The sequence below is a fragment of the Macrotis lagotis genome, chromosome 2 (assembly GCF_037893015.1).
Source record: "Macrotis lagotis isolate mMagLag1 chromosome 2, bilby.v1.9.chrom.fasta, whole genome shotgun sequence".
NCBI classification, from domain to species: domain Eukaryota; kingdom Metazoa; phylum Chordata; class Mammalia; order Peramelemorphia; family Peramelidae; genus Macrotis; species Macrotis lagotis.
In genome coordinates this window covers 110,058,774-110,080,371 of record NC_133659.1, presented here as the reverse complement: position 1 = coordinate 110,080,371, position 21,598 = coordinate 110,058,774, and the positions used below count along the sequence as shown (strand labels likewise).

The window sequence follows — 21,598 nt, the reverse complement described above, 5'->3', positions numbered from 1 at the left end:
CTCAAAATCTTGTAAAAATGATTGATAAAACCTATGCTTGTTGTTGGAAAATGAATAAATAAAAATAGTAATTAATTAAAATATTTCATTTGTTTCTTGAACTGATCTTCATATAGCATGCATAATCTTGAGTCTACTCAACATCCAGGCAACTCTCCAACTTGTCAGTGTCCTTCCAAAAATATGACACCCAGAACTGATCACAATGCCCTAAATCCAGTCTGACCAGGGTAGAGCCTGGTGACACTATCACCTAAATGTGATGCAGTGTCTCTATTAATGATACCTGAATTCATTAATCCAATTACCTCTTTTATAGATAAAGAAACTAAAACTGAGAGGTTAAATGATAAATCCCAAGTGACACAGATAGTAATGGGAAGATAAGGGATTTGAACTCAGATTCTGTGATTCCAAGTTCAATGTTCTTTACATGGTAGCACATTGCCTCCTCCAGTTTCTTCAATTAAATTCACAAGTTATATAGGATCACAGAGATTGATGGATCCTTGGGATTCTTGTAATTCAACTTTCGATTTTTTTTAGGATTTTTTTTTTTGCATGGCAAATGGGGTTAAGTGGCTTGCCCAAGGTAATTATTAAGTCTCGAGGCTACATTTGAACTCAGGTACTCCTGACTTCACGGTCAGTGCTCTATCCACTGTGCCCCCTAGCCTCCCCTAACTTTCAATTTTTAAAAAATATAAATTGAACTAGAAGTTATTAAAATGATTGATCCATGCTCAGTGTACCAGTGGATGGTAAAACTGGGATTTGAACTGGTGAGAGAGTTAATTTATAGAAATGTCATTCTCCCTTCAATAAAATAAAATCTAACCTTCTAAATAACAAAATACAATGGTTGCATCATACACTGACTTCTCCTTCCCTGAGATATTCAAGCCATTCAGTCTACTAAGATACTCAAGTTCAAAAATGATACAGTGTTAATCAACACCTAACTGATCACAGATATTTGCTAAGTCTAGGTGGCCCAGATGTGGACCCTCTGTGCCCTAGGTCTGGAGGCTGAAGGAATAATGTAGAAAGATAGGTAAATTAAATGAAGGATTCCTCACTGAAACCCTTATTCAGTTGCCATTGGGACACATCTCCCCATTAGCTCCAATCTCTCAGATCAGGAGGAACAATAGCTCCTTTTGTATTGACAGGAGATGAAGCCACTCCTGAGAACATCTGTTTCCAGAGGAGGACACTAGAGTTGTCATTTCTTTAAAGTGCTTTCCTGTTCCAACGGTGAGAGTGATTTCTACAGTCTGTGGTGCATGTAAACAACCAAAGCCTCCATACTGCCAGCCCTGGAAGTGGCGGATACAGACAGGACTCCTAACGGGGCTTGTCTAGCTCACAACATGTGGAGGCTGTTTGCTGTGTTACAGATTGCCAGCTTCATTTCAATTGATGGACATTGCACGGCTCATAGATGTGACATGTTCACTCTCCCAGACAGAAATTGATCTCAATTGAATAGCTGGGGAGTGGGATTTACATTGCTTGCAAAACAGCTTGCTGTTTCTCTCCTGTTCAAGAAAAGGAGATAGTGAAGGGGATATGTCAATATGGGGGCTGAGTGTGGGAAAACAAAATCTCAAGAATTGATTAACATGAAAGAAAATAACAGACCCAAAGTAGCCCAAAACCTTTCTTAACTTTGGGGTTTTTTTTTGATAAACAAGGATTTGTTTTTATTTTGGGGTAGACATGATATGGGGGTTGTAGGAAATGTGGAGGACAGGGTGAAGGCAAAGAGTGTCACTGCTAAAATTGTCATCTGCTCAGGTGGTGTTTCGAAACTCAGGCTTAATTCAAATAAAGTTGTGAAAAGGGTAGAGAGAAAAACAACCTTTACATTGACAGGTAGGAGGGGCGAGCCCCTTCCAAAAACCTGAGGGGGTTTGACCCAAAATGGCACATGTACAAAATGACAATACTGCCTATCAATGCCTTTTTAGTCAGCGTACCAATCACCAGCAGCATTATAGGCCCTGCTGCTGACCTTGCTCATAGACTGTACTCAAAGCAGGTATAGGTGATGGATTGACCATTATTCTGTCCATAAGGTGTATTATACCTGTGTCCTCCTGGTCACAGTTCAGTTTTTCTATTTCTCATAAAAACATAACTTTCTGTGGGATTCATTTCCACTTATATGGGCGTTTGAGCTAGAGATGTTTCTGTACCACTGTGTCTGTATCACTCTAGTCCAGAGTTGCTGCTATATTCTGGATGAAGCCTTCTCATGGTCTAACTTAAATAATTCTGACTGTAATTTCAGTCTTCTCTTACTTTTATCTCCTATTCATTTCCATAAACAATCAACATTTATCAAATTTCAACTATGTCCAAGGCCCTATAGGGAATGAGAAAATAAGAATTGAGTGTTTAATGCCCTTAGAGAGTTTATGTTCTAGTGGGGGGGATAATATATACAAATGATCTTATTAATTATTTGTAGATATTATTTTATCAAAAGCAAGCTCCTTGAGAGCAGGGTCTGTTTTTCTTTACCTCTATAAACTCAAAGCTTAGTTGAAGGTCTGATAACATAATAGGCACTTTATAAAGATTGCTGATTGAGGTTATACTTTACTCATTTAATAAAGAGGGAAGATAGCATACTGGAAAGAGGGAAAACAAATGTTTACATAATGCCTACAATGTTCCAGATCCAATATTCTCTTTTTTGATTCTTACGACAATCTTGTAGGATTGGTGCTTTTTTTTCAAATCCCCATTGTATAGTTTAAGAAACTGAAGTAAACAGAATTAAATGTCTTGCTCAAGCTCACAGAGCTAGTAAGTGTTTGAGTTGGATTTGAACTCAGGTCTTACTGACTCCATGAAAAGCACACTAGGTACTTGGTATTCTAATATTTAGACTGAAAAGGGAGGCTAGACACCATTTGTTCTAAATTCCATGTTTGACAAATAAAGAAACTGAGACTCAGAGAGACAAAATTTTTTTTTTTAAAAATTCATTCAAATGGTAAGTAGAAGTATTGAGATGTAACTCCAAATCATCAGATAATAAATCTAGTGATATTAGGCACCAGGAGTAGCAATTCAGACTGCTCTGCAGTCAGTCTAAATCTTTCCAGGATATTTTTTAAAGAAAAAGTGAAATTACCTTATTCTATATCATCAAACACATACTAAGCTTATATAGTGGTATTTTTTTTTTAGTGTAAGGAAAGGTATCTAAAAATATAGAATGCTTCATGAATTTGCATGTCATCCAGGTACAGGGGCCATGTTAATCTTCTTGGTATCATTCCAGTTTTAGTATATGTGCTGCCAAAGTGAGCACCAAGAGATACTAATATAAGTAGATATAGAATATATGCAAAAGAAATGCAAGATCATTTGGGGGTAGGAAAGAATCAGGAAAGACTTTTTATTGTATGTAGCTCTTAAGCTGAATCTTCAAGGGAACCAGCATTCTGAGAAGCAGAAGAGAGAAGGCAGCTCATTCCAAGTATGGTATGGGGAACAGCCATTGAAAAAAGAAAAATTGTAAATGAGATTCTGAGCAAAAAGTGGGAAAACCAAATTGTGAGTGGAATAGAGGGTTGCATAAGCAGACTGGAAAGAAAGGAATGGTTTAGGTTGTGGGATGCAGTGAATAAAGGTGTGCAGGTTGAAAAGAAGTTAGGGAACATTAAATCAATGAAGCAGATTGTAGAAAGCCCTGAATGCACACACCCCAGGAAGAAACAAAAAGGGGAAAAAATAAATTTATATGATAACTTTAATATATATTTAAAAGGAATAGCAAATTGTACATGAAAGATTTGAAGTTTTACATGAAATCATTCCTCTTCTGATATTTTAATAGAGAAATTATTTTTTTAATTCTAAAAAGAAATCTTTGAATTTTAAAACTTTCATCATATCCTCAATACTAGGTCACATGGTCTTCATATGACAGTTACATATTTATTGAACTGATCTGAGGACGGAGGGAAAAGAGAGTGTGCTTAGGGACCAATGTAAAGACATGTACTTCTGGGAAAATGGACAAATCCCCAGATGGTAAGAGAGCAATTAATTCTTAGAACAGAAACTAGGGATGACTTCTATGTTGAGAACATAGGTGACTGGAAGGGTAGCAACATTCCAGACAAAAGTAGGCAAATCATTTTAAGTCTGGACATTCTCTGGAAGGTAACAGCTAAGGATAAGTCTTTAAAAACAGGAGACAGAAAAATCTCCAACCTCTTAAATAGGGTTCATTTGCCTATAGTACTACTGCTCAATATATGGAATACTAGGCATGATAACCCTTAAGAAAATAGAAAGGAAGAATAAATATTTCAGTCACAACTCCTACCACAGGTGGGATTCTTGTAATTATACAATCCTGGGTGATTTGTGCTGGCTGTGGGCCATTTCTAGGAATTCTGGTTAAGGAAAACTGGGATGGGGAAAATGCCCTTAGGCCATTACCAAATGAGATAATTTATGTAAAGTGTTTTGCAAATCTCAAAGCTATAGAAATGCTAGCTATTTTGATTATAATTAGGATTCCACTTCTATTAGGGATGGGGAGGGGTGCTGCCCAGAGGGTGGGCTCCAGCAACCTAAGACATCTGCATTTACTACCTTAACCAATGGAAGTCATAGAAGATTTTTTTTTGTACTTTTTTTTGGAAGGGGTGCAGGGTGATCATAGAAGTGATGTAAATGATCTGGACACTGGGGACTAAGAATTAACAGATCCAGATTTAAGTCCCCTATCGGTCTTATGTACAAAGCAATATTCAAGTCTTCCAACATCTCTCAGCTTCAGTTTCTCCATCAGTGCTGGACCTGGGCTGGGGACACATAGCTCCAAAACTTAGGAATAAGTATGGTGTAGTAGTTTGAGACCTGAGCTTTGTCATGAAGACCCAGGTTCAAAAGTTGCTTCACATATATGACCATGGGCAAGGCATTTAACCTTCTCTGCCACTTTTTTTTGTACCCAAATGTATCAATTCAGAAATTCCCTCCAAGTCTGAAGATTATGATTTATCTATGACCACCCATTCTGAAGGATTTTTGTCTATATCCTTCCTTAAGTGTAGCATGGAGTTTCACCCAAAAAGCTCGTGGTCTTCCTGGATTTCTCCAGACATCTAGCTCTCCACCTGTCTGTCATCTTTTGCCCTAGACACATGACCAGCTCATCTTCTCACCTTATCACACAATTCCTGGATGAAATCTTTTATTCCTGTTCTTTGAATTCCTTTACTGGTATATATATATATATATATATATATATATATATATATATATATATATATATATATAGTGTTACAACCTGCTCACATTCTTCATCTGTAAAATGAGAATAATCATAGCACTCACCTGATATCGTCCTTGTAAGTATCAAATGAGAATGAATGCAAGACATTTTGAAAACCCTAAAATGCTATATAAATGTGAATTATTATTGTTATTACCTAACTGACTGGGGCAAAACATTTCACCTCTTGGACTTAGTTTGAACAAAGACCAAAGACTATCACCTTTAACTTTAAAAAAATGTTGTCTTATTATGTAATTCTGCTATATCTCATACTATATGTTTCTTCCTTAAGGATATGATTTCTCTCTCCTCACAGTCACCTTAGATCAATGCATAATGGGAATGAAATAAAGACTAACAAACTGCCTTCTGTGGGGTGTGGGAGGAGGGAAGCAAGATTGAGGGAAAAATTGTAAAAAAATTGTATTAAAAAATAAAAAATTTAAACATTTTTTAAAAACCTCAAAGCACTAGACACATGTATGTTGTTATCATTTTTGTAGCTTCTGTTGTTTTGTTTCCAGTGAAAATACCTATCACAGATATAGATAGGGTTGAGTTCTGAATCTCAGGACCATGACCAGGGATATATAAGATCCTAGTGCCATCACCCAAGGATGTGAGTGGGAACAGAAGCTTATGGGACAAATCACACTGTACATCCTCTCTCCCCCAACATTTCTAGAGTGAGGTGAGGGACAGATTGCTCAGCTTGCAGCATGTCCTTAGCCCCTCCATAGGGAAACCAATTAGTGAGATAAAAATAGGAGGAGCTAATTGAGAGAATGGTGCAACCAATTAGCAATTTCACATGTAGTTACCACTTGCTCTGCTCCAAAGATTTTTGTGAAGCTATCTAACCATACCCACACTGGTTTTGCCTGCAGGAGAAATGAATATGTTAAATTGGAGATTTCAGTGGTTTTCCCATGCATGTTTGTATACACATGCATTCATGTACAGAGTGAAAAAACTGTTTTTCCTTGGCAACCTTAAGTGGAAGACCAATGGAAGTCTGTTTTCTAGAGAGGTTTTTATTTCCATTTGATTTGTGAAAATTCTCTTCATTGCACTTGTGGTAGGAGGAAGGAGATTGGTCTTGAAATAAAAACTGGTTTCAGGTGTCAAGATCTAACACCACCAGCCTGGAATGTTGAACAAATCACTTATAGTAGTGATCTTTGACTCTACATTCCCTCTTCTTTAAGTAATGATGCTAATGTTTATGTTTTCTATCCCAAAGGGTTGGGGTAAGCCCTATAGAAGTATGAGGAGTTTAATTAGACTTTTTTTTCAGTTTGCATCCTTAGTTCTGAAATACTTGTCATTTCAAATTTTTCCTTGTTGATTCAAATTTTTCCTTGTTATCTGTCTCCTGGATCTCAGCTCAGTCTTTCCTTTAATTCTAAGAGGTGAACTAGAAATGCCACATTTGCTTCTATTTCTCAAATGCAATAAACACAGTATATACCCCTGGTACAGAAACTCCCTCCATTGCTATTTCCTGGCCATCTTTAAGCCATACCGTCTCCCTCAGACAATTCTCATTTAGGGCTATGACTTTAATCAGAAATATTTTCCACAGTTAATCAATGTACTCAAGCCATCAAGCAGCTGATCTCTATACATCTTGTCTGCTATTCAAAGGACCACTTTTCTCAGTCTACTTCCCATATTCCCCACATTCTCTATCTCTCTGGTAAAAGTAAAAAGAGCAATAGTACCTTTGTTTGAAACAAAAATTCATCAGTGATTTCACTGAACATTCCTATATCTGCTCCAAAACATTTGGTTTGGTTGTCCCTCCAATTTATTAATATTTATTGCCTTCCGTTGATAGGCAACAGCTATTTTTTCTTTTTGTATTTTTATCCTCAGTGTTTGGTCCAGTGTCTAGCACAGAGTAAGTACTTACATTATTTTCACTCATTTCATCCATTTATTTTGCTAAAAGAGTTCTAAATTCTAAACTTTAATCAGAAGTATGAGCTATATGTGAATAAATATTTGAATTAATCACTCAATCATCCTAACCTACTGAAAAACTAAAAAGTCCTTCAAGATTTTAACCAGAGAAGAAAAACATTCAACTAGGTGTGAGGAGTTCTGGAAATCCATAGCATGGAGTAGAGTGACACAACAGAAGATATGTTTTGGGATTGGCCTAAGAAATTTACTCATAATCTGAGTTGTATATAAAGTGCATGGAGGCAGGAATTTTCAGAATACTCCAAATGTCTTAAAATTATGAATGTAACCAAATTCTCAAGTGGTAGAACCCACAGAAAGACTGAGTAAAGCAATTTTCTGGCTCAAGCCAACTTGGAAGATCTGCAGGCAGGGGTTGTTCGATTGTGGGGCTGGAAGGGGCATCAGCCCCGATGCTGCGCCAGAGCTAATGAACTCCAGCCTCCCAGGAACAGCCTGAAGGGTTTCTGGGTCACTGGGGGCACCTAGGTCCATGGTTGCAGGATTGGTTTCCTAGACCTCGCAGCCCAATGATCGTTAAGGACAACTTGGAAGGTCAGTAGGGAAACTCTGTCACACAGAGTGAATGGGGAGCCCAGGTAAGTGCAGCCCTCAGTGCAGCCACAGTAGGGAACCAGAAGCAGGCCTGTGGAACCACCCAGCAGGGAGCCTTTGTCCATACTCAGATCCAGCTTGCATTTTGGATCCTCATACTGCCATAGTGGAGCAGAGACACCCCCCCCCCCCACAGCTCCAGAGCAGAGGGGAGTGCTTGTGTCAAACACAGACCAGAGCACAGGCAAGTGAGCAGTCAGAGCCTCTTCTAAGACCCCAAAACACTCAAAAGTTAAGCTTGGGAAGTGCAATAAAACCAGGTCACAGTCTGGAGAAATGAGTGAACAACAGAAGAAGAATCTGACCATAGATAATTACTTTGGTCCCATGGAGGATCAAAACATACACTTAGAAGATGACAAAGCCGAAAAAATAGCCTGGTCTTAAGTAATGTAAGAGTTCAAAAAAGACTTTGAAAATCAAGTAAAGGAGATAGAAGAAAAATTGGGAAGATAAATGAGAGCTATGTAAGAAAATCATAAAAACCAAGTTAGCAGCTTGGTGAAGGAGATACCAAAGACAATACTGAAGAAAATAACATGTTAAAAACCAGTTCAGTTCAAATAGAAAAAAGCAGTCCAAAAGGTCAATGAGGAGAATACCTTAAAAAGCAGAATTTGTTAGATGGAAAAGGACATAAGAAAGTTCTCTGAAGAAAATAACTCCTTCAAATGCAGAATGGAGCTAAGGGAAGCTGATGACTCTGTGAGAAATTAAGAAACAATAAACAAAGCCAAAAGAATGAAAACCTAAAAGAAAATGTGAAATAACTCTTTGTCAACTGATCTGGCAAACAGTTCCAGAAGAGATAATTTAAAACTTATTGGACTACCTGTAATTCATGATCAGGAAATAAATAATACAGCAAAATTGCCCTGAGATCCTAGAAGCAGAGGGTAAAATAGAAATTGAGGGAATCCACCAATCACATCATGAAAGAGATCCCAAAAAGAAAACTCCCAGGAATATTATAGCCAATTCTAGAATTCCCAAGCCAAAGAGAAAATATTACAAGTAGCCAGAAAGAAACAGTTCAAATATTGTGTCATGACATCAGGATTATACAGGATTTAGCAACATCTATATTAATGGCTCGTAGGGCTTGGAATATGCTATTCCAGAAGGCAAAATAGCTTGTATTACAAACAAGAATCAACTACCCAGTAAAACTGGGGAAAAGACAGACATTCAATGAAATAGGGGACTTAAACATTCCTGTTGAAATGACCAGAACTAAACATAAAGTTTGATCTCAAATTTCAGGTGAAGCATAGAGAGAGTGGACAGGAAGGACAAATAATGATGTTGAACTGCTTGTATTTCTGCATGGGAAGATGATACTGATAATTTGTATGAACCTTCTCATTTATTAGAGCAGTTAGAAGGAGCATGTATAGATAAGGCACAGGAGAGAACTGCATATGAAGATATAAAAATGGAGTTAATGGGTGAACAAGAAGTGTACTCTAAGAAAGAGAAAGGAGGTATAGAATGGACTAAGATATTTCACAAAAAAGAGTCAAGAAATTTTTTCAATAGAGTGGAAGGGGGGGAAGGTGAGGGGGAATGAGTGAGTCTTCATTCTCATTGAAAGTAGCTCAGAGAGGAAACAACAGACAGACTCAATAGCATATTGAAATTTATCTTAATCCAGAGGAAAAAGGAGAGGAAAGGGATGGGAGAAAGGGGACAAGGGGGAGGGGTAGGGGGTAGGTGGTAGAAGAAAGGGAACATCATGGGAAAGGGTGATTAGATACAACATGTCAGAGGAGGGACAAAGTAAAAGGAGAGAGAAAATAGAATAAATGGGAATGGGAGGAAAAAAATAGAGGGAAATATAGTTGGCAACAGCAACTGTAGGGGGAAAAAATTGAAGAAACTTCTCTGATGGACTTGTGATAAAGAATGCAATCCATTCAAGAGACAGAACTGATGGTATCAAAACAAGACTGCTGCTCATTTTTTTTTTCTTTTTCTCTCACTTTATTTTTCTTGAAGTTTCTCCATCTTTGTGGGGGAGGATAATAATGTTAATTTTTAAAATAAGATTATTATAACAATATGTAAATTAATTAATTGATTAATTGCAAAAAGGACAAGAAAATATTGAACCTAGTTATTCATTCTTGTATCAATGCAATGGATAATAGATACAGTCCCACTCATGCCCCTAATAGGGACAAATTTGGGATGAAAGGACCTTGTGAAATTTGAAAGATTGGAGAAGTTCCATTGGTATCCCAGTAATATCCCTGTAATAGTGTCTGTTTTGGGATCCAAAAACAAACTTGATGCCCATGGAAAAGTCAGCTTCAGAAATGAATCAGAAGGCCCACAGAAATACAGACTATAGTTAAAGGTATTTTCATGTGAGTATTCACAAGAAAGGTTTCTAGGAATTGTGAGTTGCCTTCCATTGCCACATGTAATCTTTAATATTGAACCCACTTTCCCCTGGACCCTGTTATATACTGATGGGAGATCTTCCCCTTGGTTTGGGGGACTTTTATAAAAAACTTTTTTATTATACCTTGTAAATGTAATACCCAGTTATAATAATGAGCTCATTTTAACAAAATAGGCAAAATAATGGATCCTAAGATCCATTTGATATCCTCTTCTTTGATTTTGATGAATTTATTTTATAACAAATTTTCTGAGTTCAGTCACATTTGATCTAAGGTTCCAGTTAGGAAATTTCCTAGCATAAGGTAAGCTCTCTGCCTAACCTTACATTTACATATCTCTCTAGTTAACCATCAGCCTATTGTGACTAAGGTAAAATTTAGTTTACTGGAAATATTTGGGCAAAGAAACTACCAATTATACTATAGTTCAGTTGATAGACATCAGGTTGAGAAGTTGAGAAAGAGTTCACCTTTTCTTGTGACTTCTCTCAGTTTATATCTTCAGCTCTGAGATATAAGCAAACCTCAGATATATTACAGTATTAATTCCAGATCACTGTAAAACTGACTCTCTTAATAAAGAATGGTATGAATTTTCTGGTTTCCCAGTGGATATAAAAGTTATCTTTATACTTTCTATTAAGTATAAAATAGATTTATGTCTCAAAAATATACAAATCTTAAGTTGAAATGTTTTATTGCTTAAAGTTCCAACAACCATCTGAACCTTTATTGAGCTGTATTATTTTTTTTGCCGGTGGATGGTCTTGTCTTGATATGGAAGACTGCTGATGGGGGGGGTGGTTGCTAAAGATTGGGGTAACTGAGGCAATTTTCTTAAAATGATTCAATGAACTGGCTGCAGAGGTTGACTCCTTTCACCTGAACACTTAGAGGTCAATATAGAGTATACTGTTTTTTTCATGGAATAGGGAGATAAGAGGAAAGGGAGAGACACCTGGGAATGACTGGCCAGTCAATAGAGTAGTCAGAACACAATATTTATCACAGTTTTACATGGGGGCAGTTTATGGCACCCCCAAACTTTTATAATAGTAATATAAAGGTCACAGATCACCATAATGGATAAATAATAATAATGAAAAAGTTTGAATTATTTTAAGAATTATAAAGATGTAACACAAAGACCTGATATGAGCACATACTATTGGAAAAATGGCATTGTTAGACTTGGTAAATGCAGGGTTGCTACAGACCTTCAATTTGTAAAAAAACAACATCTGCCAAGCACAATAAAATGAAGTGTAATGAAATGTGGTATTCTTTTACTTGTAGATTCATTGCTTTTCCTTTCTATCTCCCTTCTCATTCACAGCTCAGTCTTCCCTTTGATTCTCAAAGGTATACTGGAAATACCATGCTTGCTTCACTCTTTAAAAACAATTATCAGTATTTCTTCCTTTGGTCATGTGATAGTTTCTTCTTCTAAAACAAATTTCTCTGAGTGTTGCATCTTTCACACAATGATTGATTGATTCAAGGGGGTATATGGTCCTATTTGTATTCAGTACTGATTTGGTTAAAGTCAAAAGTGTTCTTTCCAAGTTCAAGTATCAGAGCCAAAATAGGACCTTTCCAAGGACTAGTACATACTCATTTCTAAAACTTATTTCAATTTACCTAATTGATACAAATGGATATGACACACACTAGTTGGGGCTTATGAGTCATGGAACTATCAAATAAACTCCAAATACCTTAGGACCTCTCCATAGAATGATGAGAGGAGCCCTTTGGAGACATACCATATCTATGAAGTTTCAGATAATAACCTAGAGCACATGTTATTCTTCAATTGATCTAAAATTTATATTCTTAAAATGTTTCCTGGAACTCTGAGAGGTTGAGACTTTTCCAAGTTGTTATTGTTGTCATTCAGTCATTTTTCAATCATATCTACCTCTTCAAAACCCCATTTGGGACTTTATCCCACCCCCCAGTTATTTATTCATTTATTTTTGTACAAATGATGTTTTTTTATACATTACTAAAATATTCGTGTTGAAGTGTAAACATAGTAACCTCTCCCCCTAAAAAATATAGACCCTCATGAGCAATAAAGTAAAGAGAAAAAAATTAAAATAATAATAATGATAACAACAACAATAATAATAATGATAGGGGCAGCCAGGTAGTGCAGTGGACAGTGCTCCAGCCCTGAAGCCAGGAGCACCCGAGCCCAAATCTGGCCCCAGACACCCAATTATCACCCAGCTGTGTGACCCTGGGCAAGCCACCCCAACCCCATTGCCCTGAAAAAACCAAAAAACCCCAAAATAAAATAAAATAATAATAATAATGATAATGATAATAATGATAATGATAATAGTAGTAGTAGGGGTGGCCAGGTGGTAGATTAGACAGAGCACTAGCCCCAGAGTCAGAAGCACCTGGTTCCAAATCCAGACCCAGACACCCAACAATCACGCAGCTGTTTGGCCCCAGGAAAGCCACCCAACCCCATTTGAGCTGCCACCCCCCCCAATATAATAATAAAAAATGTGCTTCAATCTGTGTTCCAACACCACCAGCTCTGTCATGGGTGGATCACATTCTTTATGATAAGTCCATCACAAAAGTTACTTCCATATTTTTCCACTGTTGCCATTGCTGATCACAACTCCCTCCAATCGTACTTCCCCATTACCATATACTATATTTTCTCTATCCTTTCACTCTGTCCCTCTTCTTAAATGTGCTATAGGGTAGCTGAGTGGAGCAGCAGACTGATCATCTACCCTGGGGCCAAGAGGCCCTGAACCCGCATACCACCCTTAAAGCCCAGCAACCACCTGGCCCTGTGGTCCCAGACAGGCCATCCAATCCCAGCCCCTTGCAGGAAGTGAAAAAGAAAATGTGTTATATCTGACCACTCTCCCTCATGGTCCACCTCTCCTCCATCACTCACATCCATGCCCTTCCCCGTTCCCCTTATCTCCTTCTTACTCTAGATGTCTACACTCCATTGAGTAGATAATGCTGTTTCCTCTCTGAGCCACTTCTGATAAGAATGAAGGTTCCATCATTCCCCCTTGCCTTCCCCCTTCCATATCATTGCAATAGCTCATTGTAATAAGAAAAAATCTTATTATCTGAAATAACTTAGCCTATTCCACCTCTGCTTTCTCTTACTCCCATTACATTTCCCTTTTAGCCATTGGTTCCATTTTAAAAATATATTATATCTTCAAATTCATCTTTCCTGTGCTTCATATATAAAAGCACCTTCTACCTGCTCTATTAAATGAGAAGTTTCTCATATTATCAGTATCATTTTTCTGTGCAGGAATACATGTAGTTCATCATCATTAAGTCCAACATATTTTACCCTTCTCCTCCACTCTCTGTGCTTCACCTGAGTCCTGTATTTGAAGATCAAACTTTCTGTTCAGCTCTGGCCATTCCAGCAGGAACATTTGAAATTCCCCTGGTTCATTGAAAGTCCATCTTTTTCCCTGGAAGAGGATGTTCAGTTTTGCTGGGTAGTTGATTCTCAGTTACATTACAAGCTCTTTTGCCTTATGGAATATTATATTCCAAGCCCTACGAGGCTTTAATGTAGTTGCTGCTAAGTCCTGTGTGATCCTGACTGCAGCTCCACAATATTTGAATTGTGTCCTTCTGGCTGCTTGTAATATTTTCTCTTTGACTTGCGAGTTCTGGAACTTGGCTATAATATTCCAGGGGTTTGTTTTTTTGGATCTCTTTCTTGGGGAGAACGCTGGATTCTCTCCATTTCTATTTTTCCCTCTGCTTCTAGGATATCTGGGAAATTTTCCTGTAGTAATTCTTTGAAAATGATATCAAAGCTCTTTTCCTGATCATGACTTTCAGGTATTCCAATAATTTTTTATATTATCTTTCCTAAATCTGTTTTCCATATCAGTTGCTTTTTCAATGAGATGTTTTACATTTTCTTCTAATTTCTCATTCTTTTGGTTTTGAAGTATTGAGTCCTGATTTCTTGAAAATTCAGCAATCTCCCTGAGTTCTATTATTTGTCTAAAGGATTTGTTTTCCTCAGAGAGCTTTCTTATCTCCTTTTCCATCTGGCCAATTCTGCTTTTTAAAGCATTCTTCTCCTTAATAACTTTTTGAACTGTTTTATACATTTGACCTAATCTGGTTATTAGCATGCTATTTTCTTTAGCATTTTTTTTTTTTTGGATTTCCTTGACTAAGCTGCTGACTTCATTTTCATGTTTTTCCTGCATCTCTCTCATTTCTTTTCCCTCATTTGATTTTCAAAGTCTTTTTATGAGCTCTGTCATAGCCTGAGTCCAATTTCTGTTTTTCTTGGAGTCTTTAGATGCAGGAGCTTGTGCTTCCTCATCTTTAGACTGAGTGTTGTGATCCTTCTTGGGTTCACAGGCAAAATATTTCTCAATGGTGTTCTTCTTGTTTCTGTGCTTGCTCATTTTCCCAGCCATAGCCTTTTTGGGGTGGTGCTTCCTGAGCTTTTGTGACACTCCTGCATGGGTCTCAGTGTGTGAGGCTCTGTCCTCCCTCCTGGTCTGTGAATGAGCATATACGCCCCCCTCTGCCACGGGGCTGAGGTGGGGGGGGCTTGCTGTTCTATGGAGGGGGGGCCTAGACTACAATCAGGATCTGAATGTGGTCAGAACCCCAGAGTCCTGTTCCAGGGGCAGAACTCAGCAGTCTCACTCTTCACTCCCCTCCCTAGGTTCAATGTGCTCATTCAGTGGGGGCTCCTGCTTATGGGCTCAGCCTGCTTCTGTTTCCTGGATCTGGACTTCCTTGGCCAGGATGTTCGATGTGTGGCCTGAGGGCTGGGCTTCATGTGCTCGCTCTGGCAGAGATTCCCCCCTCTGTCCCCCCAATTTGTGCTTGGTGCTTCCCGGGGCGTAGGTCAGGAAACTTCCTTGCTGCTGTGAGACATGGCTCCCAGTGCCCTGGGACTGCCTCTGGGAGGCTGAAGTTCTTTTGCCTTGGTGGGCCACCCCTCTGGTGGGCCACCCCTCTGGTGGGCCACCCCCTCTGGCAGGCCACCCCTCCAACCTCAGGGAGCAGAACCTTTCTTCTCTTTTCCAGGTTACCTTGAGTAGGAAAACTGCCTCACCGGGTCCCTCTGTGGGTTCTGTCTCTCAAAAATTTAGAGTCCTTAGTTTAGAAGTTTCATAAGAGAGCACCTAAAACAGGATCCTCTCTTATTGCCATCTTGGCTCCACCCCTCCATGCTAGTTTTTAACATGTTATTTTCTTCAGCATTTTTTTGGATCTCCCTAAGCTGCTGAATTCTTTTTCATGTTTTCCCCGCATCTCTCTCAGTTCTTTCCCCAATTTTTCTTCTTTCTCCCTCACTTGATTTTCAAAATCTTTTTTGAGCTCTGTCATCACCTGAGCCCAATTTCTATTTTTCTTGCCATCTTTAGATGCAGGATTTTGTATTTCCTCATCTTTAGATTGAGTATTTTGATCCTTCTTGGGATCATAGACAATATATTTCTTTTTTTTAAATTTTTATTAAAGATATTATTTGAGTTTTACAGTTTTCCCCCAATCTTGCTTCCCTCCCCCCACCCCCACCCCACAGATAACACTCCGTCAGTCTTTACTTTGTTTCCATGTTGTACCTTGATCCAAATTGGGTGTGATGAGAGAGAAATCATATCCTTAAAGAGAAGAGAATTCTAAGAGGTAACATGATCAGACAATAAGATATCTGTTTTTTTTCTAAATTAAAGGGAATAGTCCTTGCACTTTGTTCAAACTCCACAGCTCCTTATCTGGATACAGATGGTACTCTCCTTTGCAGACAGCCAAAATTGTTCCCGATTGTTGTACTGATGGAATGAGCAAGTCCTTCCAGGTTGAACATCACTCCCATGTTGCTGTTAGGGTGTACAGTGTTATTCTGGTTCTGCTCATCTCACTCAGCATCAGTTCATGCAAATCCCTCCAGGTTTTCCTGAAATCCCGTCCCTCCTGGTTTCTAATAGAACAATAGTGTTCCATGACATACATATACCACAGTTTGCTAAGCCATTCCCCAATTGAAGGACTTTTACTGGATTTCCAATTCTTTGCCACCACAAACAGGGCTGCTATAAATATTTTTGTACAAGTAATGTTTTTACCCTTTTTCCTCATCTCTTCAGGGTATAGACCTAGTAGTGGTATTGCTGGGTCAGAGGGTATGCACATTTTTGTTGCCCTTTGGGCATAGTTCCAAATAGATCTCCAGAAGGGTTGGATGAGTTCACAGCTCCACCAAAAGTGTAATAGTGTCCCAGATTTCCCACAACCCTTCCAACAATGATCATTATCCTTCTTGGTCATATTGGCCAATCTGAGAGGTGTGAGGTGGTACCTCAGCAAAGCTTTAATTTGCATTTCTCTAATAATTAATGATTTAGAGCATTTTTTCATATGGCTATGGATTGCTTTGATCTCCTCATCTGTAAATTGCCTTTGCATATCCTTTGACCATTTGTTAAGGAATGGCTTTTTGTTTTAAAAATATGACTCAGTTCTCTGTATATTTCAGAAATGAGTCCTTTGTCAGAATCATTAGTTGTAAAGATTGTTTCCCAATTTACTACTTTTCTTTTGAACTTGATTACATTGGTTTTATCTGTGCAAAAACTTTTTAATTTAATGTAATTTTAATGTAATTGAAATCATCTAATTGGTTTTTAGTGATGTTCTCCAACTCTTCCTTAGTCATAAACTGTTCCCCTTTCCATAGATCTGACAGGTAGACTAGTACTTGATCTTCTAATTTTCTTATAGTATTGTTTTTTTTTTGTCTGTCCTGTAACCATTTGGATCTTATCTTGGTAAAGAGTATGAGGTGTTAGTCTAATCTAAGTTTCTTCCATACCAACTTCCAATTATCCCAGCAGTTTTTTATCAAAGAGGGAGTTTTTATCCCGGTGGCCTGACTCTTTGGGTTTATCAAACAGCAGATTACTATAATCCTCTCCTGCTTTTACACCGAGTCTATTCCACTGGTCCACCACTCTATTTCTTAGCCAATACCAAACAGTTTTGATGACTGATGCTTTATAATATAATTTTAGATCGGCTAAGTGCTAAGCCACCTTCATTTGCATTTTTTTCATTAAGCTCCTGGCAATTCTTGACTTTTTATTTCTCCATATGAATTTACTTACAATTTTTTCTAGCTCATTAAAGTAATTTTTTGGAATTTTGATTGGTAGGGGACTAAACAGATAGTTTAGTTTTGGTAGAATTGTCATTTTTATTATATTAGCTCTACCTATCCATGAGCAGTTGATATTTGCCCAGTTATTTAAATCTGATTTAATTTGTGTGAGAAGTGTTTTATAATTGTTTTCAAAAAGATTCTGAGTCTGTCTTGGCAAATAGACTCCCAAGTATTTTACACTGTCTGAGGTTACTTTGAATGGAATTTCTCTTTCTAGCTCTTCCTGCTGTTTCTTGCTAGTCATATATAGGAAAGGTGAGGATTTATGGGGGTTTAGTTTATAACCTGCAACTTTGCTAAAATTGCTAATTGTTTCCAGTAGTTTTTTAGATGATTTCTTGGGATTCTCTAGGTAGACCATCATGTCATCTGTGAATAGTGAGAGTTTTGTCTCTTCCTTCCCAGTTCTAATTCCTTTAATTTCTTTTTCTTCTCTAATTGCTGATGCTAACATTTCTAATACAATATTGAATAGTAGTGGTGATAATGGGCACCCTTGTTTAACCCCTGATCTTACTGGGAATGCCTCTAGCCTCTCCCCATTGAGTATAATGCTTGTTGATGGTTTCAGATAATTATTTTAATTATTTTAATTATTTTAAGGAACAGTCCATTTATTCCTACACTCTCTAGTGTTTTTAATAGGAATGGATGTTGTATTTTGTCAAAAGCTTTTTCAGCATCTATTGATATGATCATATGGTTTCTGATAGGTTTGTTATTGATATAATTGAGTATACTAACAGTTTTCTTAATATTGAACCAACCCTGCATTCCTGGAATAAATCCTACTTGATCATAATGTATTATCCTAGTGATGACTTGTTGTAGTCATTTTGCTAAGATTTTATTTAGGATTTTTGCATCTATATTCATCAGGGAAATAGGTCTATAATTTAATTTCTCTGTTTTAACACTTCCTGGTTTAGGTAGCAGTACCATATTGGTTTCATAGAAAGAGTTAGGCAGAGTTCCATCTTTCCCTATTTTTCCAAAGAGTTTATATAGAATTGGAACCAATTGTTCCTTAAATGTTTGGTAGAATTCACTTGTGAATCCATCAGGCCCTGGAGATTTTTTTTAGGGAGTTCACTAACGGCTTGTTGAATTTCTTTTTCTGAGATAGGGTTGTTCAGGTATTTAATCTCTTCTTCATTTAACCTGGGCAACTTATATCTTTGTAAATATTCATCCATTTCACTTAGATTATCAAATTTATTGGCATAAAGTTGGGCAAAATAATTTTGAATTATTACTTTAATTTCCTCCTCATTGGTGGTGAGTTCACCTTTTTCATTTATAATACTAGCAATTTGGTTTTCTTCTTTCTTTTTTTTTAATCAAATTGACCAGAGGTTTATCAATTTTATTGGTTTTTTCATAATACCAACTTTTGGTTTTATTTATTAATTCAATAGTTTTTTTGCTTTCAATTTTATTAATTTCTCCTTTGATTTTTAAAATTTCTAATTTGGTATTTGATTGGGGATTTTTGACTTGTTCTTTCTCTAATTTTTTTTAGTTGCATGTTTAGTTCATTGATTTCCTCTTTCTCCAATTTATTCATATAAGCATTTAGAGCTATAATATTTCCCCTGAGAGTTGCTTTGAATGAATCCCATAGGTTTTGGTATGTTGTTTCATTATTATCATTATCTAGGATAAAATGGTTAATTCTTTCTATAATTTGTTTTTTGGTCCACTCATTTTTTAAGATGAGGTTATTCAGTTTCCAATTTGCTCTGGGTCTATATCTCCTTGGCCCAGTATTGCATATGACTTTTATTGCATTGTGATCTGAGAAAGATGTATTCACTATTTCTGCCTTTCTGCAGTTGATCATTAGGTTTTTATGTCCTAGTACATGGTCAATTTTTGTATAAGTTCCATATACTGCAGAGAAAAAGGTATATTCCTTCCTATCCCCATTCAGTTTCCTCCATAAGTCTACCATATCTAATTTTTCTAACAATCAATTTACCTACCTAATTTCTTTCTTGTTTGTTTTATGATTTGATTTATCTAAATCTGATAGCGGGAGGTTGAGGTCTCCTACTAGTAGAGTTTTGCTGTCTATGTCTTCCTTCAATTCTTTCAGCTTCTCCTCTAACAATTTGGGTGCTGTCCCACTGGGTGCATATATATTCAATATTGAAATGACTTTATTGTCTATGGTACCTTTTTGGAGGATAAAGTTTCCTTCCTTATCTCTTTTAACGCTATCTATTTTTGTTGCTGCTTTGTCTGAGATAAGGATTGCTACCCCTGCTTTTTTTACTTCAGCTGAAGCAAAATATATTTTGCTCCAACCTTTTACCTTTACTCTATATGTATCTCTCTGCTTCAAATGAGTTTCTTGTAAGCAGCATATTGTAGGATTCTGGTTTTTAATCCACTCTGCTATTTACTTACGTTTTAAGGGAGAGTTAATCCCATTCACATTCAAGGTTATGATTAATAATTATTGCCCTCTGTGCTATCTTCCCTCCGTTTGTATTTTTCCCCCTTTCCCCCCTTTTATCTATATTCCCCAGTATTTTGTTTTTGAATTCCACCCCCTTCAGCGTGTTTGTCCTCCCCTTTCTTTCCCCTTTCCCTGTTCCCTTCCCTTCCTTTTGTTATTTCCCCTTATTTTCTCCACTCCCCTTCCCTTTCTCTGTCCCCCCTCCCCTTTTCCCCTTTTACTTCTTGAAAGGTTAGATGTTTTATAAGTTAACTGAGTATGTGTAGGTTGACTTTAAGCCAAGTCTGATGAGAAGAAGATTCAGGTGTTTCTCCTCTATTCCCTTCTTCCCCACTATTACCATAGGATTTTTTGTACCTCTTAGTGTAATGAGATCTGTCCCATTCAGTCCCCTCCCTCCTCCCGTCTCTTTCCTGTCCCCCTTTTTAGGGAGGTAATGTATTTTTTTTAGATCATTCTATCTAAGTCATAGAAAATTCTCAGTGTCTGTCCCTTCTAGTTCGGCATATTCTGTTGAATAGAGTCCAAATTTCTGAGAGTTATTAGAGTCTTTCTCCCCAGTGGAGTTAAAGCCAGTTACATCCCATTAGATATCAGTCTCATGGATAGGTCATGGATGTCCATCATTTCTGGCTAGGTATATTCTCTCTGTTAGAGTTACATTTCTCAGGATTTATGAGACTCTCTACCCCCCCCCCCCATGCTGGGATACAGCCAGTTTCAACTTGGTGGATTGCATTTTTTTTTCCTTTTACCACCCCCCCCTTTTTTTTACCTTTTCATGTGTCTCTTGAACCTCCTGTTTGATATCCAAATTTTCTGTTTAGCTCTGGTCTTTTCATCAGAAATTTTTGGAATTCTTCCATTTCGTTAAATGTCCATCTTTTTCGCTGGAAGAGAAGGCTCAGCTTTGCAGGAAAGTAGATTCTTGGCTGCATTCCAAGCTCCCATGCTCTTCGAAATATCTCGTTCCAGGCCCTTCGATCCCTTAAAGTTGATGCAGTCAGGTCCTGCATGATCCTTACTGTGGCTCCTTGATATTTAAATCATTTCTTTCTGGCTGCTTGCAGGATTTTCTCTTTTATCTGATAGTTCTGGAGTTTGGCCACAACATTCCTTGGTGTTTTCCTTTTAGGATCTTTTTCTGGTGGGGATCGATGTACTCTTTCAATAACTACTTTGCCCTCTGATTCCATGATATCAGGGCCGTTTTCTATCACTAGATCCTGTAATATTAAGTCCAGGCTTTTCTTTCTCTTCAATGTTTTCAGGAAGTCCTATAATTTTCAGGTTTCCCCTCCTCGATCTATTCTCGAGGTCAGTGGTTTTATTGATGAGGTATTTCACATTTGCTTCTATTTTTTCTATTTTTTGATTTTGTTTAACTGACTCTTGCTGTCTCGTGGAGTCATTAGTTTCTGTAGGGGGGGAGGAGTTTTCTTCATTATTTTCCAATTGGTCAATTCTACTTTTGAAAGAGCTTTCCATTTGACCAATTGAGGTTTTGAGAGAATTAATTTCTTTTTGCATTTGCTCATTTGAGGATCTGAGAGAATTATTCTCATTTTGGAATTGTCCAATTGATGATCTGAGAAATTTATTCTCCTTTTGTGTTTGTC

The 21,598-nt window shown here is 37.4% G+C and overlaps 1 non-coding gene across 1 annotated transcript; it reads right to left on the bottom strand.

Annotated features, from left to right (window-relative positions):
- Positions 1 to 3,221: 3,221 nt before the first annotated feature.
- On the bottom strand, positions 3,222 to 3,328 carry LOC141515673 (U6 spliceosomal RNA). Its single transcript, XR_012476432.1, has one exon. It is a non-coding gene; the product is annotated as a U6 spliceosomal RNA (small nuclear RNA).
- Positions 3,329 to 21,598: the final 18,270 nt, after the last annotated feature.